Source organism: Heloderma suspectum, chromosome 1 (genome assembly GCF_057233095.1).
Source record: "Heloderma suspectum isolate Gila_16-S chromosome 1, 16-S_ref, whole genome shotgun sequence".
Classification (NCBI taxonomy): Eukaryota; Metazoa; Chordata; class Lepidosauria; order Squamata; family Helodermatidae; genus Heloderma; species Heloderma suspectum.
In genome coordinates, this window is record NC_139458.1 from 440,199,402 (window position 1) to 440,218,599 (window position 19,198).

The following is a 19,198-nucleotide window of genomic DNA, read 5'->3' on the forward strand; positions in this document are numbered from 1 at the left end:
ACTGGATGCAAATACGCCAACCAGAGCAGAGTGACCTGCTGATGTCCTGGGCTGTTTAAAGTCTGCCACTTTCGTTCTCCAGAGACTGAGGGCTCATTAACCCTTGGTGCCGCTGCTTGCTTGCTTGCTTGCTTGCTTGCTTGAGGGAAGTTCGTTGCCCTGAATGGATGACTATCAAGCCTGTCCTTCTGGCTTTTTATGGAAATGTGCGTGAGTGGCAAGACCTGGGAGCGCAGACGGTCTTGCCTCGTTCTGGTAGCGTTTTCTGCTTGGAGATATTGGATCCTCTCCTGCCTCCTTGGGGAATCCCTGCATTTGCCTCTTAGCCATGCACGAGTCCATGCATGAAAATGAATGGGCCGCTCTGGGCTTGGGAAGCCCCCTGTCCCGCTGCCTTAACAAGGTCTTCTCAGCAAAGCCTCTACTCTCCATGGATGGGAGAGAGGAGGGGTGCGCGCCTCCCCCCCTCCCCCCTTCCCTCCCTCCCTGTGCCCTTCAGCCCGGCCCTGCTCCTTATTCCCATCCAGCATTGACTCTGAATGCACGCCAGAGGGAGCCCTTTTACTTTCCTGAGCAAGGAACCGTTGCGTTGGCGCTGCTGCTGCAGCAGCTCCTCCAGCAGAACTGATTTGGGCTTCAGCTCACACCACAGGCGAGGGACTTCAAGGACTGGGTTTGGGGAAAGAGAGAAGGAAAAAGGAGAAACACATTCTGTCTGTGATTAAATCTTCTTATTAGGATAGCTCAATCGGGGCGCCCAAAATGAAAATTTGCCTGCCTAGTTGACGCATAGGTGGCGTCCACCTCTGCCAGAGTACGAATGCACAGATTTTCTGATAACTTCACATTTTGGTTGTTTCGGGGGCCCAACCTCTGAAGAGCAAATTAGAGGTGGTGACTACAGCTTGCCACATCTGCCATAGAATGTTCGTATTAGAGAGACTTGCAACCTGTAGTTGCTCCCCCCGCCCCACATGTCACAGAACACCTTGCCGCTGTTCTGATGGGGCAAACTCTTGTCCATCTGGAGCACAAAGCAAACATTGACTTTGTTCAAGTTTTGATTTGCAAAGAGATGCATGTCTGCTGAGTACTGACCTTTGCAGTAGAACACTGACATATGCCTGGACATTGAAAAATGGCTGTCTAGGCACTCAGACAACAATTCCACTTGTGGATTGCTTCTCCTGCATGTTGTCAGAAATTGTTGTTGTTGTTGTTATTGATTTCTTAGATTCCTCTCTCAGAAAAAGACTTAAGGCAACTTACAACAGAATTAAAACATACATTTGAAACAGCTAATAGAATTATCCACTAAAATACAACTACCCCATAGTACAACTAAAACATCTGTGACAACCATAAATGATTCAACTGTTGCATTAAGCAGCCCATCTGTCTCATCAAATGCCTGGGAATAGAGTGAAGTCTTAACCTGGGGCCAAAGAGATGACAATGTTGGTGCTACTTGGACCTCTCTGGGGAGAGCATTCCATTCTCAGGTACCCACTGAAAAGGCCCTCTCCCTTACCTCCATCCTCCAAACTTCCCGTAGAGGAGACACACCTAGGAGAGCCTCAGATGTTGATCACAGGTATGGATAAGTTCATACCGGGAAGGTGCTCCTTCAGGTGTTGTGGTCCCCAATCCATATAAGGCTTTAGAGGTCAAAACTAGCACCTTGAATTGGGCTCAGAACTATAAAGGTAGCCAGTGCAAATGGGCCAGAATCGTGGTATATGCTCAGACTTTATAGTCCCTATTATCAATCTGGCCGCTACATTTTGCACAAGCAGCAGTTTCCAAACTGTCTTCAAAGGCAGCCCCACATAAAGCACATTGCAGTAATTTAATCTGGTAGTTACCAGAGCATGGACAACTGAAGCCAGGTCATCCCTGTTCAGACAGGGGTGTAGGTGGGCCACTAGTCAAAGCTGGTAGAAGGCGCTCTGTGCCACTGAGGCCACCTGAGTCTCAAATGACAGTGATGGCTCCAGGAGAACCCCTAAACTATGAACCTGCTCCTTCAGGGGGAGTGGAACCCCATCCAGAACAGGCTAAACACCATTCATCCAGTCAGATAAACCACCCGCTAACAACATCTCTGTCTTATCTGGGCTGAGTTTCAGTTTATTCGCCCTCATCCAGCCCATTGACACAGCCAGGCACCGATGTAGCACATCCACAGCCTCATCTGATTAGGATGAAAAGGAGAAATAGATCTACATGTCATCAGCATAGTGATGACAACGTACTCCAAAATGCTGGATGACCCACGCAGAACCAGCCCTTGTGGAACCCCATACTGGAGGATCCATGGGGCCTCCAAGCACACATTCTGGAGCTGACTATCCAAATAGGAGTGAAACTCCTGCAGTCAACACAGCCACATTCCCCCATTGGTCATCGGACAGGGCGACCAAGGCTGTTTCCCTGCCAAAACCTGCCCTGAACCCCAGTGGAAATGGATCCAGATAATTGGTTTCCACCAAGAATGTCTGCAGCTGTTGGCCACCACCTGCCTAGGATCTTGCCAAGGAAAGAAATGTTCTCCACCAACCTGAAGTTAGTTCTTCCAGGTTCAGGGAAGATTTTTTTCAAGCCTTATCGCCACCTCTTTAAGGCAGCCCGAGACCACCGCCTCTCGTAAGGAGGCTGTTCCCTCCCTGCCAGATTTAATAAGACACACAGAGTGAGGGTCCAATAGGAAGGGGTCGCATGAACCTGTCCGAGCAGCTTGTCAACATCTTCAAGCTGTTCCAATTGGACAAACCTATGCACTGGATTCCTCACCTGACTCGCCTGCTATAACAATAAACTGTGCATCCCAGCAGATGCAAGAGATCTTATCCTGGAAATGCCTCACAGACATGTCACAGTGGGCATCTGGTGTTTCATTTTCTCCAACTTATAATATGCCCCAAACAGCTCTAAAAAGCTCTGCTGCATGGTATGGAGAGGGTGCTATGGAGGCGGAGAAGTAAAGCTTCTTTGCTGCCTTCACCGCCCCTGAATAAGCACAGACATGGGCACACATCCGTGTTCGATCGTATTCACAGGTTGCTTGCTCCATCTGCGCTCAAGCCATCTCCTACCCTGGTTCATCGCTCTCAGCTCTGGGGCATACCATGAGGTATATATGCTCTCCCACCCATCAGCAGACTCTTAAAAGTCCAAATTCTACATCTAGTGAGAACCTAGGAGTCTGGCTATGCCTCCCGAAGTAGAAGCACCAGTGGCAGACTGGCAGGGGTCTCTGACCTGGCCTTGGGAGGAGAGGCTCTTCCAAGAATTGGTGGGATTTGAGGTATGCTGTCTCCCAGGAGGACAGATTAGAGACGTGACTGAAGGGTTGCCTACACTCATAAAGCCCACTGACAGGTATCCTTTTCTTCTCATCCATGTGGGAACAAATGATACCGCCAAGCAGAGCTGCAAAGGAATCATGTCAGACTTTGAAGCTTTGGGAAGGAAACTCCAGAACTTTGGGGCCCAGATAATTTTCTTATCCATCCCTCCAGTATTTCGAAGAGGGATAGAAGGGGAAAGAAACATACTCCGGGTGAATGTTTCCCACCTCCCAGCTGAGCAGAGCAGAGCAAGCTGCTCCAGCTGGTCCGGGGACTACAGAAGCAAGCAAGCTCCCAGAGAGCGAGCGACCAGAGCGAGCAAACGGGGAGCAAACAGGAGTTGGCCAGGGGAGTTGCAGTGGTAGAAGAGACAAAGGAGACAAAGGCAAACAAGTAAGTGGGCTGCAGGAAGCCCAGGGGGCTGCCCATTATCCTTCTGAGTGACTGTGAGCTCACCAGGTGCTTCTGAGAGCTCCAACTGAATTGGGGTGTGTGGCCTGTGTACTCCCAGCAGCTGAGTGGGGAGGAAGCTTCAGTCTGTTTCCTGCCTCACAGCTGAGCAGAGCAAAGCAAGCTGCTCCAGCTGGTCCAGGGACTACAGAAGCAAGCAAGCTCCCAGAGAGCGAACGACCAGAGCGAGCAAACAGGGGGAGCAAACAGGAGTTGGGCAGGGGAGGTCAAGGGGGAGGCCCCTAAGATTTTTTCTTCTTTTTTAACAAACACTTCTTTTCATTTATTTATCTTGTAACACACACTTCCACACCAGTGGGACTCTCCTTTTAACCTCTACTGAGTAGAGGAGCAGGCACAGGCTAGTCAAGAACAATCAGAAAGCTAGACTCAAAAAGGGAATAGAGGCTATGGAAGGACAGGACTCTCCAATGGTGGTGACCTGAAAGGTGTGTGCAATGTTTGTTTCTTGCCTGAGAACAACATGGCCGACACCTGCAACAAGTGCAAGTTGATCACGCTGCTGGAAGAAAAATTAAGTGGACTGGAGCAGCGACTATCGACCCTCCAGGGAATAAGAGAACACGAAGAGTTCTTGGACAGAATGGGGGAACTACAGCAGCAAAGGGAAGACCAGAAGCTTGAAGAGCAACAAGAAGAGACAGAAGTGGGAAATGCTGAGGAGAAGAAAAATGCAGGAGAGGATACTCCTTAGAAAAGGGTGACAGGAGAAGAAGAACTAGACGCCACTCTGCACCAGTGGAAGCAGTGGAGCTCTGGAACCGATTCCAGGTACTTGCGGATGAGACTGGAGGACAGCCTGCAGAGGAAGAATCACAGGGGAACCTGCACGAGAGTGAGCAAGAGGCTGAACATCAGTCAAGCAGAGGCGATGAAACCCAGGTTTACAACAACAAGAAGAGAAGAGTAGTAGTAGTGGGAGACTCCTTGCTGCATGGGATCGAAACCCAAGTATGTCGCAAAGACCCATGGACTTGCCAGGTATGTTGTCTCCCGGGAGGACAGATTAGAGACGTGACTAAAAGGTTTGTTGTTGTTCAGTCGTTAAGTCGTGTCTGACTCTTCGTGACCCCGTGGACCACAGCATGCCAGGCCTTCCTGTCCTCCACTCTCTCCCGGAGTATGCTCAAGTTCATGTTCATTGCATCAGTGATACTGTCTAGCCATCTCATCCTCCACCGTCCCCTTCTCCGTTTGCCTTCAATCTTTCCCAGCATCAGGGTCTTTTCCAGGGAGTTTTCTCTTCACATTAGATGGCCAAAATATTTCAGCTTCAGCTTCAGGATCTGTCCTTCCAATGAGCAGTCAGGGTTGATTTCCTTTAGGATTGACTGATTTGACCTCCTTGCAGTCCAGGGGACTCGTAAGAGCCTTCTCCAGCACCACAGTTCGAAGGCATCAATTCTTCAGCGCTCAGCCTTCCTTATAGTCCAGCTTTCACAGCTATACATTGCTACTGGGAAAACCATAGCTTTGATTACATGAATCTTTGTTGGCAAGGTGATGTCTCTGCTTCTTACTATGCTGTCTAGATTTGCCATAGCTTTCCTGCCAAGGAGCAAGCATCTTTTAATTTCATGGCTACATTCACCATCTGCGGTGATCTTGGAGCCCAAGAAAATAAAAGACTGAAAGGTTACCTGCACTCATAAAGCCCACTGACAGGTATCCCTTTCTTATCCATGTGGGAACAAATGATACCGCGAAGTGGGGCTACGAAGAAATCACATCAGACTTTGAAGCTTTGGGAAGGAAACTCCAGAATTTTGGGGCCCAGATAGTTTTCTCATCCATCCTTCCAATAGTTAGAAGAGGGCTAGAAAGGGAAAGAAAAATACTCCGGGTGAATGACTGCCTCTGAAGGTGGTGCCAGCGCGAGAGATTTGGATTCTGGGACCACGGGCCATACTTCCTGAAAGATGGGCTGTTGGCAAGGGACAGGTTGCACCTCACAAAGATTGGGAAGAATGTGTTTGGCCACAGCATGAAGAACTTCATCAGGAAGGCTTTAAACTGAATCCTATGGGGAAGGGAGATGTAAAGTTGGGGGTAACAATGGACGAAGGCTCATGCACCGCAACGGAGAGAACAGCACTAATAGTGCCCAGTAATATTCTTCAGACACATGACACATATCCGCAGTTGAAGGATATAACTTATTCAAAAAGAACAGGAGGAACAGAAAGGGAGGTGGGGTTGCACTGTATGTGAAAAATACATATCTCTGTACAGAAATACAGGAGGAGGAGCTTGGTAGCCCCATCGAGAGCATCTGGATCAAAATAAATGGAGCAAAGAATAAAAGGAACATGGCGGTCAGAGTCTACTACCGGCCACCCAATCAAGGAGAGGATGAGGATGAAACTTTTGAAAAACAAATAGCCAATCTTTCAAGGAAGCATGATGTAGTAGTAATGGGGGACTTCAATTTCACCGATATTTGTTGGGAGACCAATTCTGCAAAACATGGCCCCTCCAGGAAATTCCTGACTTGTGTGGTGGATCACTTCCTCCTACAGAAAGTAGAGGAAGGAACTAGAGGATCGGCTATCCTTGACTTGATCCTAACCAACAGAGATGACTTAGTGGATAAAGTGGCAGTTACAGGAACTCTGGGGGAAAGCGACCAGGTGGAAGACAACAGAAGAAGCCCATGTGGCTTCACAAAAAGCTTAGAGATTACCTGAAAACAAAAAAGGACACATATAGGAAGTGGAAAGAAAGCCAAGCAACAAAGGAAGAGTATAGGCAGGTAGCACAGAATTGCAGAGATGGCGTCAGGAAGGCTAAAGCTGAGAACGAGCTGAGGTTAGCGACGGATGCTAAAAACAACAAAAAGGCTTTCTTCAGCTACATGCATAGTAAAAGACAGAGGAAAGAAAGGGTTGTTCAGCTAGAAAATAAGGATGGCAAAATGATAACAGATGACAAAGAAAAGGCAGAGGTGCTCAATTCCTACTTTGGTTCAATCTTCTCCCAAAAGAAGGTCTATGACCCCCCTGGCAAGTCCAGGCTGAAGGGGCAGGATTGCAGCTTGAGATCGACAGGCATATGGTCAAGGAACACCTAATTACTTTGAATGAGTTCAAATCTCCAGGGCCAGATGAACTGCATCCTAGAGTAATAAAGGAACTGGCAGAAGAACTCTCAGAACCACTGTTTATTCTCTTTGAGAAATCATGGAGGATGGGTGAGGTGCCAGATGACTGGAGGAGGGCTAATGTTGTCCCTATCTTCACAAAGGGTAAAAAGGAAGAACCTGGGAACTACAGACTAGTCAGTCTGACATCAATCCCTGGGAAAATCCTGGAGCAGATTATAAAGCAATCAGTCTGTAAGCACCTTGAAAACAATGCAGTGATTACTCGAAGCCAACATGGATTTGTCAAGAACAAATCCTGCCAGACGAATCTGATCTCATTTTTTGATCAAGTCACCTCCCTGTGGGAATGCTGTGGACATCATATACCTCGACTTCAGCAAAGCTTTCGACAAAGTGCCCCAGGATATCCTGATGAGCAAACTAGCTCGAAGTGGCCTAGATGAAACAATGATCCGGTGGATCCACAGTTGTCTACAGAATCGGATTCCAAGAGTGCTTATCAATGGGACCTTCTCCAACTGGGGAGAGGTAACGAGTGGGGTACCGCAGTGCTCAGTCCTGGGCCCAGTGCTCATCAGCATTTTTATGAATGACGTGGAGGAGGAGGTGCAGGGAATGCTGAACAGATTTGCAGATGACACCAAATTGGGCGGGATAGTGAATACTTTGGAAGACAGAAACAAAATTCAAAGTGATCTGGATAGACTGGAGCGCTGGGCAGAAAACAACAGAATGACATTGAATAGGGATAAATGCCAAGTTCTGCACCTAGGAAAAAGAAACCAAATGCACAGTTACAAGATGGGGGATATGTGGCTCCCTCCCCCCTTTCTCCCCTTCTCTCTCTCTCTCTCTCTCTCTCTCCCAGACACACAAACATTATTTACTGTGTTAAAGAACATCCACTAAAGGAACACAGTGTTCTCCCTGCCTTCATCCCCCTGGCAAAGGCGAAGTGCAGGCTGAAGGGGCAGGATTGCAGCTTGAGATCGATAGGCATACAGTCAAGGAACACGTAATTACTTTGAATGAGTTCACATCTCCAGGGCCAGATGAACTGTATCCTAGAGTCATAAAGGAACTGGCAGAAGAACTCTCAGAACCGCTGTCTATTCTCTTTGAGAAATCATGGAGGACCGGGGAAGTGCCAGATGACTGGAGGAGGGCTAACGTTGTCCCTATCTTCAAAAAGGGTAAAAAGGAGGAACCTGGGAACTACAGACTAGTCAGTCTGACATCAATCCCAGGGAAAATTCTGGAGCAGATCATAAAGCAATCCATTTGTAAGCACCTTGAAAACAATGCCGTGATTACTTGAAGCCAACATGGATTTGTCAAAAACAAGTCCTGCCAGACAAATCTGATCTCATTTTTTGATCAAGTAACCTCCCTTGTAGACCGTGGGAATGCTGTAGACATAATATACCTTGACTTCAGCAAAGCTTTCGACAAAGTGCCCCAGGATATCCTGATGAGCAAACTAGCTCAAAGTGGGCTAGATGAAACAACGATCCGATGGATCCACAGTTGGCTACAGAATCGGACTCCAAGAGTGCTTCTCAATGGGACCTTCTCCAACTGGGGAGAGGTAACGAGTGGGGTACCGCAGGGCTCAGTCCTGGGCCCATTTCTCTTCAACATTTTTATGAATGACTTGGAGGAGGAGGTGCAGGGAATGCTGATCCAATTTGCAGACGACACCAAATTGGGTGGGATAGCGAAGACTTTGGAAGACAGAAACAAAATTCAAAGTGATCTGGATAGACTGGAGCGCTGGGCAGAAAACAGCAGAATGACACTGAATAGGGATAAATGCCAAGTTCTGCACCTAGGAAAAAGAAACCAAATGCACAGTTACAAGATGGGGGATACGTGGCTCAACCACACTACAAGCGAGAAAGATCTTGGAATTGTTGTCGATCACAAGCTGAATATGAGCCAACAATGTGATGTTGCTGCAAAAAAGGCAAATGCTCTTTTGGGCTGCATTCATAGAAGCATCGCTTCCAAATCCCGGGAAGTACTAGTTCCCCTCTACTCTGCACTGGGTAGGCCTCATCTGGAGTACTGTGTCCAGTTCTGGGCACCACATTTTACGAAGGATGCAGACAAACTGGAGAGGGTTCAGAGGAGGGCAACAAAGATGATCAGGGGACTGGAAACAAAGCCCTATGAAGAGAGACTGAAAGAACTGGGCATGTTTAGCCTTGAGAAGAGAAGACTGAGGGGAGATAGGACAGTGCTCTTCAAGTACTTGAAAGGTTGTCACAGAGAAGAAGGCCAGGATCTCTTCTTCATCATCCCAGAGTGCAGGACACAGAATAATGGGCTCAAGTGACAGGAAGCCAGATTCCGGCTGAATATCAGGAAAAACTTCCTGACCGTTAGAGCAATACGACAATGGAACCAATTACCTAGGGAGGCGGTGGGCTCTCCCGCACTGGAGGCCTTCAAGACGAGGCTGGACAGCCACCTGTCAGGGATGCTCTGACTTGGATTCCTGCATTGAGCAGGGGGTTGGACTCGATGGCCTTGTAGGCCCCTTCCAACCCTACTATTCTATGATTCTATGATTCTGTGATTCTATGTGCTGATGCTGCAATCAATCGAAGCTTCAAAGCTTCAACATTAAGGCTCCTAAATGCTTTATTTCGATTCATGGGAATCTAGTAACTCTGGGAGTTTGCATTTTTGGGACAAGCCTCATTGACCACGATGGGAGTTACTTCTGAGTTGACACACATATGTTTGTGCTGGGGAACACAGAGGGGAAACGAAGGGATGGGAAACCAGCCCCTTTTTAAGCCGATGCTGCGTAGGATCCGGTGATCAAAGGTGGTAGTAGTTCCTTCTGAATGGCAGTAAACTAAACAACAGAGAATCACAGCTTTGGGAAAGTGCTTTACAGCCTTCAGGGAATTAGTGCTTTAAAATCTTCTATTTCAGTTGAGGGGGATCTCTGTAAATGCTGATGTGTGTATTCAGAGGACAAGCCTCATTGACCACAGTGGGAGTTCCTTCTGAGTAGACACTAATTGTTTTGTGCTGGGAAACAAAGGGACAGGAAATACCCCTTGACCAGGGTCATGGTGAAAGGCAGCCCCCTGGGCCAGGCTAGCACACCCGAGGCCAATGCGGGGTTGGGGCATACAGCAACTGTATCTCTGAGAGCCCGACTTGAGGAAAAGAATTGGACTTTAAGTAGTCTCAGGAAAATCCCGTTTTTCCGTGATAAGCCCCAGGGTGGGCGCTGGATAGCCACGACATCATGTATCCCTAACAACCTCCAAATGCAGCCAGCTCAGAGTAAATCGCTGGTGGAGATACCCCCCAGTATGAAAGGGAGCCGAAATGGCTTTAGCCTGGAGCACAGACTTTCTGCTGAGGAAACTGCACAAGGCAGGGGAACCTCTGCAGATGAGGAGGGTGAATGGATAAGAACCCCTCTGAATAGGTGCAGAGAATGGCTGTTTTGGCTCAGCTTCCAAATGCTGCAGGAGAGCAGCCCAGCTAGAAGGCAAGTTGCGGAAGGTACCATTGCAGGAAAGCAACCTGTGAAAAAACAAAGGGCCTTGTTGCTTCTTCATCCCGGAAAGAGGAAACAAAGATGCAACCAAATGGGGTTTCATGGTGTTGAAGCTGGCACAGCAGGCTTGTCTCTCCTCAGAGAACGCCCTGTTCTTTTGGGATCAGGGTCTGCAGCCAAGCTGCTGAACAGAGCAGGAGGCAGAGGCTCTGGGAGGAAGCAGCCGTGGGCTTGGGGCATTTTGTGCTGCTGCCCACACCCTGTTAGGAGACCGCAGCACGCCTTGGCCAGTGCTCTGGGAGAATAGGAAAGGTGGGCCCCCCCACCTGCACAGACCCTGGGCGACCTGGTTCGGAGGCTTCAGCCCTCTAGCTGGCCTGAAGGGCTTGCAGTACTTCCTCTAGCTTGGAGGAAGAAGGAGCCAGTGTTGGGGCTTGCAGTTGGAGCCCAGTGGTGCCCGATACGTCTTGGCAGGTCTGAATGTGCGCGGTGACGGACAGACGTGCTGCAGAAGCTGGGTGGCATCTCTCCTGCGGCTTTGCTGGGGCAGGTGCTTACATCCTCTTGGCCCTGACCGGCCCCACCTTTATCCTGGGTTGGTGCTGCTGGCCCAGCTGCAGCAGGAGCTCAGAGGATGCCCATAAGGCTCTCACTTGGGTGTGCGATTTCCCTGCAGCCCAGGCTGGGCCTCTGCCTCCACAAAGTCCTTGCCGAACCAGCCCGCACGGTGCGAGGGGGCTTTGCTGCCTGTGTGGCTGGTTTCCCACTTCCAGCGCAGTGACGCGTTGTAGCAAAGAGCGGCTGCCTGTTCGAAGGCCGTTGGCACAGTCTCACGGAGTGTTGCCCGAGCCAGTCAGACTAGGAAGATGTCTCATGGATGACACTCTGCCAGGAGGAGAAGTGTCTGTGTCTGTCGGGCTGCTTTGCGTGACACGGCTGGCAGTTGGGGGCTGCCGTCAGATCTGCCTTCATGTCGCAGCTGCAGCTGCTGCACAGAACAGGCCTGCTGTGCTGCGCTGCGCAACCCCGCCGGGCCACGTCCAGACGCTGCCCCACTTGGTCTGTACTCCTTGAGAAAAGGTTTGTGTTCCAGTGACCTTTTCTCCCCGTTTCTCCCAGGCAACGGAGACCAGCTCACCCAGAGGCAGGGCACTGCCGGCACAGACTTGGTGCTGGCTAGGGTGAAATATCCCTTCAGAAGATGACAGAGCTCAGATCAGGAAGACTTCCGCCACTCCTTCTTTTAACCTCAAGCGAGCTGGGCTAGTGATGCAGGGGGCACCTCTTGCCTTTCCCTGCTATGCGTGGCTTGGCTCACTTGCTTGACTCCCCTGGAATGGTCTCTGTCTATAGGCCTCTTTCTACGACTCTCCTTCTCCTCCCTGAATGTGGCGCTCCCTGCAGCCATGGCTGTGGAGGAGGTGCTGGGTGTGCACAGCCCTGCCTTTGGCCACAGGGCTCATGAAGTGGCCCCGGGTCCCTCCCAGGTGAAGGGCGGGGCGTTCTGTGGCTCTGCCTCAGGAGAGCAGCAGGGTGGTGAGCAGTGCAGGGCCCTTCGCTCTGAGGGTCCCCTCTCTGTTCCTGGCCAGGCAGCAGTTCCCGCTTTGCAAAAGTTAATCATTATGGCCAGGCTTGTGTTGGCTTTGCTGCAGAGCCCCGCTCCTTCTTTACAAGGGAGGAGGAGTTGCACTCTGAGACTTTTGACGCTGGCCTGGAACGTTGCGTGCAGCCTCGGGAAGCGGGAGGGGGCTGAGCTGGGGGCTGGAGGCACGTTTTTGTTTTCAAGAAGCCAAATGAGCTGCTTTGAATTTACGCCGGGGTCTCTTGCTCTCAGGCATGTGCGTGCAAGTCCTGCCGCTCCGTCCTTGACATGCTCCGCCATCTTAGCTATTTCTGGCTCCCTTGTTCTGCCAGGGGAGGCCACCGCTGCCGCGTCAGCAGCCCCCATGCGCTGGCTCCCCACGCCACAGCTGCAACAAGGCCCCGAACGTGTGTTGGTGCACTTAATTTAATTACGCAATTCTGAACAATTAAATACACTCTCTGCCTCGTAATCCGGTTGATCCTGCCTGCTCTTTTTCCTCCCGCATTTGATTAGACAGCTGTGCTTTTTTTGGGAGCAGCCAGTGCCAGCAGAGGCCCAAAATAGAGCCTGTGAAATGGACGGTGCACGTCTCTCTCTCTCTCTCTCTCTCTCTCTACTGTACATTGCTGTCAGGGCGCCAGGAGCGCATGCTGCGGCCCCCTCTCCTGGCTGCACACGCGCACCTTTCCCTGCTGTGTTTTCACGCAGCCATTCCGAAGCCAGTAACCAAGAGGATGATGGTGTTTGTTTTGTTTAAACATGCAGTGGCGGCGGCAGAAAGCAGGGAATTGTCCACACCAGCCATCTGCTACCTGGCCGCTTTCCATGTGCTCAGGAGACTGCAATGTATAGATGAAGTGCCTCTTTCATTCCGTTACCATGATAACAGTCCTGCTTCAGATTTTAGCAAGGGCGGGGCGATTAAAGCTTTGGAAAAGGTTATTAGGCTGGTAAAGTAATAAGCTTTTTCTGGGCCCCTTTATGGGGATTGTTCTTGGAGGTTTTACTGTAATGCATGAAGAGAGGGGAGAGGGGGAGGCAGCATGGGCCCTTTTGAAGGCAGACACTGGCTGATGTGTGCTGTGGCCATTTTCCACACAAGAATAAAAGCTGCCCACCCAGTGAGTGTGGCCTCCATCCTGGCCGTCCTCAGCATTCCAGGTGTAATGGGTTCCCTTCACAGTTAGCATGTTTGCGCTAATGTGTCCAGTGCGACTGCTTGCATGTCAAGGCGTGGGCAGGGATGGCTTCTCTGGCTGGGGCCAGGGAAAAAGGCATTTTCTTGTCCACATCTGGTTAATAAGGATACTTGGGCATTGACTGGACAATTGCAAAGGAGGACAAAGGCAAAACAGAAATGCACAATGGTGTGCAAGGGAAAATCTGGCATGCCAATCTCCAGAGCCCTGGCCAGGGAGAGGAAGAAGCAGCTTCACCCAACTAGTCTGACCTGGAGTTAAGGCAAAGGGATAGGTTGTGCAGCCAGTAGAATCGCAGAATCATAGAATAGTAGGGTTGGAAGGGGCCTGCAAGACCATCGAGTCCAACCCCCTGCTCGATGCAGGAATCCAAGTCAGAGCATACATGACAAGTGGCTGCCCAGCCTCGTCTTGAATGCCTCCAGTGTGGGAGAGCCCGCCACCTCCCTCCCGCCACCTTCCATTGTCGTCTTGCTCTAACAGTCAGGAAGGTTTTCCTGATGTTCAGCCGGAATCTGGCTTCCTGTCACTTGAGCCCATGATTCCATGTCCTGCACTCTGGGATGATCGAGAAGAGATCCTGGCCCTCCTCTCTGTGACAACCTTTCAAGTACTTGAAGAGCTTGATCATAACTCCCCTCAGTCTTCTCAAGGCTAAACATGCCCAGTTCTTTCAGTCTCTCCTCATAGGGCTTTGTTTCCAGTCCCCTGATCATCTTTGTTGCCCTCCTCTGAACCCTCTCCAGCTTGTCTGCATCCTTCTTAAAGTGCGGTGCCCAGAACTGGACACGGTCCTCCAGATGAGGCCTAACCAGTGCTGAGTAGAGGGGAACTAGTACTTCCCGGGATTTGGAAGCTATACTTCTATAATAATATTAAATAATATTTATGTAATAATAATAATAATAATAAATAATAATAATAATGCAGCCCAAAATAGCATTTGCCTTTTTTGCAGCCACATCAGATTGTTGGCTCATATTCAGCTTCTAGGGCGGTAGAGGGGCAGATCCGATCCATGGGACACAATCCACCAGAAGCTCTTCTGTGCAAGCTCCATGGAGATGAAGTTGCAGTGCTCAGTCATCTCATTGGGACCTACACAGAAGAGCTTTCCAGTGAATTGTGTCCCATCATAATTACTGGCGGGGGGGGGGGGGGAGTTGTTACCAAATCAGGCACTAAAATGCTTTGAGTTTACCCCAAAGCTAAGAGTAAGGCCAGAACTACACCCTGCCTCAAGAACGTAAGAGCTGTGCTGGACCAGAACAAAGGCCTCTCTAGTCCAGCATTCTGTTCCACAGTGGCCAAGCAGATACCCTAACGGGAAGCCCACACGTAGGACTTGCATGCAGGAGCACCCTCTGCCTATGTTCCTCAGCAGTTGGCATGCAGAAGCATCCTGCCTCTAATACTGCAGGCAATATGTAGCCATCATGACTAGTAGCCACTGATAGCCTTATTCTCCATGAATTTCTCTAATCCCCTTTTAAAAGCCATCAATATTGGTGGCCATCACTACATCTTGTGGTAGCAAATTCCACTATACTCTGTGTGAAGAAGCCCTTCCTTTCATCTGTCCTGAATCTCCCACCATTCAGCTTCATGGGATGACCTGGGTTCTAGTATTATGTCTTCCTATGCGCTTTGTCCATGCCATGTACAATGCACAGTTTTATGCACCTCCATTATGTCCCCCCTTACTCATCCTTTTCTAAGCTAAAAAGGTTAGAGGGGCAACCAAACCTTGCAACTTTTCCTCACAGTAGAGTTGCTCCAGCCCTTTGATCATTTTGGTTGCCCCTTGCTACAGCTCTTCCCACTCTACAATATCATTTTTGCAGTGTGCTGACCAAAGCTGTACACAGTATTCCAAGGGTGGTCCGCACCATGGATTTGTATAAAGGCATTATGATATTGGCAGTTTCATTTTTGATTCCTTCCCTAAGGATCTCAAACATAGAATTTGCCTTTTTCACAGCAGCCACACTAAGTTGAAGTTCTTATTAAGATTACCTCCACAACCCCCGAGATCCATTTCCTGGTCTGTCACCACCAGCACAGACCCCATCATTGTGAATCTGGTCAAGATTTTTCCCCCCAATGTGCAGTGCTTTACACTTGGTTACATTTAAACACATTTGCCACTTTGATGCCTGTTTTCCCAGTTTGGAGAGATCTTTTGGGGCTCTTCACAGTACCATTTTTGTTTTAACTAGAGATGTAAAATTTCCAGAAATTTTGAGGCCATGGAAAAAACCTGTTTTTTCCCTGTTTGTTTTTTTTTTCAGAAAAAAAGGAAATTTTGAGGAAAATTGAAAAATAAGCAAAATTGAAAAATAAGTCCTTCTCCAGGAGCCCCTGCCAAAGGAAGTGAGGCAGGTGGCTACCAGGAAGAGGGCCTTTTCTGCTGTGGCCCCCTGGCTGTGGAATGTGCCAGGCAAACCTAGAGAGGTTTGCCTGGCACTGACATTGTCCTCCTTTTGGCACCAGGTGAACACCTATTTATTTTCCCAGCATCTTAGCATTCTGGTCTTTTAGCTCTGTTGTTTAAATCTGTGTTTTAAATCTCTGCCTTGTTGCTAGGTTTTATTCTGGTTGTACTTTTATATTGTAGTTTTAAGCTTTCATGTTTTATATTATTTTATGTTGTACTTTGTAGTTTTTATTTTTGACCACCCAGAGAGCTTTGGTTATTGGAGGCATAGAAATAAAATAAATAAATAATTTTAGCGCTCTTTACAGATCTAAAGTCACTTTGTTTCTTTAAGACACCCTTCCCCAACCTAGTGCCCTCCAGATATTTTAGACTTCCACCACCATCAGCTGCAGGCAGCATGGCCAGTGGTCAGGAATGTTGGGCACCGTAGTCCAAAACAGCTGGAGGGCACCAGGTTGGGGAGGGCTGCTTTAGGAACATAAACAGCCTTTCTGTTCCTAAAGTTATTTTATGTAAAACTTAGATTACTGAAAAAGCTATCAATATATTTTAAAACTTTTAATAGTAAACTGAGTTAGTAAATTTGTAATTATTGTCTGAATAGATTAGAACTACATTAAATGACTGCTGCAGCATCAGAAACACAGGAGTCTATAGAATAAAACCCAAACTGCCAAGAATGCACAGTGGTGACCCTGCTCACATGTTGGGAAACTGAACATAAATGTCTATCAGTAAAATATACTTTAGATCACTAATTTTAATTAGCAATGAAAGAAATAACTATGCTGGGAATCTTACAGAGCAGATTAAAAAAAACAGTTTTCCCCATGGCTTCATTATTTCCAGACATTTTTCATCTCTAGTCTTTCTATAACAGTGTTCTTATTACACAGTTTTCAGAAATAATTTTTTGGGGGAGTAAAGGCTAGGTAACAATGTATAAATACTTTGTATTAAATTCTAAAAGAAAATATTTTATAATCCCTTTTCCTGCTAATTGTTCTGGTTTTTTTCCGGGCCTTCACATCTCTAGTTTTAACCACCTGAAGTAATTTGGTGGCATCAGCAAACCTGGCCACCTCATTGCTCACTCCTAATTCCAGTTCATTTATGAACAAGTTGAAAAGCACTGGTCCCAATACAGATCCCTGTGGGATGCCACTGGTTACATCCCTCTGTTGGGAGAATTTACCATTTATTCCTACTATCTCTGCTTTCTGTTCTTTAGCCAGTTATCGATCCATAAGAAGAGCTCCTCCATGATTTCTAAGTTTGTTCAGGAGTCTTTGGTAAGAGATGCAGTCAAAACCCTTTTTGAACTCCAAGTAAACAGTATCTACCAGATCATCCTGACGTGTCCCTTGGCACTTTCAAAGATTAAAAGATTGGCAAGGCGGGACTTACTTTTGCAGAAGCCATGTTGATTTTCCTTCAGCAAGATCTGCCCTTCAATAGATCAGCTGATAATTTTAACTTTAACCATGCTTTCCAACAACTTACCTGAAACAGACATTAAGCTACCTGACCTGTAATTTCCAGAATCCGTCCTGGATCTTTTTTGTAAATATTGTTACTACGTTGGCCACTTTCTGCTCCTTTGGCACACACACTGATCTTGGAGGCATGTTACGTATTTTTGTTAGAAAATCAGCAATTTCACCCTTGAGTTCTTTGAGATGGACACCATCTGGGCCTGCCGACTTGTTTGTTTTCAGTTTGTCAGTAAAGTTGAGAACTTCATCTTTTGTCACCACTATTTGCCTCAGTTCCTCAGACTCCTTCCTGAAAATGTCAGTTCAGGCACAGGCATCTGTCCTATATCTTCTGCAGTGAAGACGGATGCAGACAATTCATTTGGCTTCTCCGCAAACACGTGTTCCCCCTCCTGGGTTGTTGTTGTTTTCATATGAATAGAGGGGAATTTTCAGGGGAGAATTCCCTTGTCCGCCACTTTCCCCCTGTAAGCCTCCCCACTCAACCAAGTTCATTCCTAGTCTCAGAACCTGGATGAAGGGAAACAGATGGAGGTGGCGGGGGGGAGGTTGCTGAGAAAAGCCATGGGGGGAGGGAAGGGCTAAACACCTTCAAATTCTCCCCTGCAAATGTATGACTCCCACTATAGCCTTACCCAAGGAACATTGGTTCGGAGCCTAGTGCCCTGTCTTTGCTGTGTAATGTGGTAGATCTGGCCTAAGGAAGCAAGTGACATGATCCAGAAGCCCAGAAGGAGAGTAAGCACTGAAAGCAGTGGCCAGATTTGATTTGGCAGGAGGGCAGGAGCAGCACAAAGAAGGCTGAGGACCTGTGACTTAAAGCTGTGTAACTGCCTTGCTGAAGTCCACTGCTTTCTCTGGATATGGTTCACAGTGTCCAATGGGAAGCAAGGCCATGCTCAGCAAATTGGGAAGGGCAATCTGGCTTGGCCAGTAGGAACTGGCCTTGCTGGGTTTGCCTCCTGCCAAGCCAGTGTTGTTTGAGACGTCATGTCATAGAGCTTAGAGCAGAACTTCTGTCTCAGTTCAGGAATGGCCTTTTTCCTCAGAATGGCTAGCAGCAAGGGGTGCCCATTGGCTTGTACCCAGCTTGTGGGTCAGGCCTTGCTGGAACCATTGCATTGCCCCGTGAGACGGCGGACCAATTCTCCTGGGCACTTGGGCTCATGGGGGATACTGACATACTCATCTGAAAAGGGAGCGGCCCACTTCAGCCCAGTTGGTGCTGGCCTCGGTGTAGGACCGCGGAATGACTCTGACCTTTACTGGAGGCCGGGGTGGTGGCGGAGAGATGGGGCCAAAGGTCAGTCCATGCTTTGCTTGCTCGAGGTCCCAGGTTTGATCCCCAGCAGCATCTCCAGAAGCAGAACTGAGAGGGACCTGGACCTGGGAGAGCCACTGCCAGTCAGAAGAGGCAGTGGATGCTGGGTTCAGTGGGCCCAAGGCAGGGTTGGGTGCCACCCATATGCAGCTTCTTCCTCCTATTCCTTCCGTCTGCCCCAACATGTCAAACAGGCCTCCCGGATGTGTAAGAAAACAAATGGTCGCCCTTCACAAGCCTGCACCTGAGTGGCATTCGCTCATTCATGCACTTTCTTTGTTTGTGAAATAACTTCGACAGCTTTAAAGGGGTTAGACGAATCCACGGAGGATAACACTATTACGGGCTGGTAGTCTGAGTGGCGATAACGCCACCTCCAGTATCGGAGCGGGGGTAGGCCTCTGCATACCGGTTGCTGGGCAACATGAGTAGAAGATGCTGTTGCCTTCGTGCCTTGCTTGCGGGCTTCTCATTGGGGTATATAATTGGCCACTGTGGGAACAGAGTGCTTTACTGGAGAAGCCTTGGCTCTGATCCAGCGGGGCTCTTCCTTTGGTTTTAAATTTGTGTCCTGCCAAATGGAGCTCAAGGCAGACAACAACAGTAATACACATACAAGAAAACAATAAAATACAAAGTAAAAAAACATAAAAACAAAGCTGGTAAAACAATAATAAAGAAGAAGGATCCCAAACACATGGCAAGAA

At 48.5% G+C, this 19,198-nt stretch overlaps 1 protein-coding gene across 30 annotated transcripts in view; it reads left to right on the forward strand.

Annotated features, from left to right (window-relative positions):
* DTNB (dystrobrevin beta) overlaps positions 1 to 19,198 on the forward strand; it is a 267,328-nt gene that overhangs the window by 212,855 nt on the left and 35,275 nt on the right. The window lies entirely within an intron of this gene.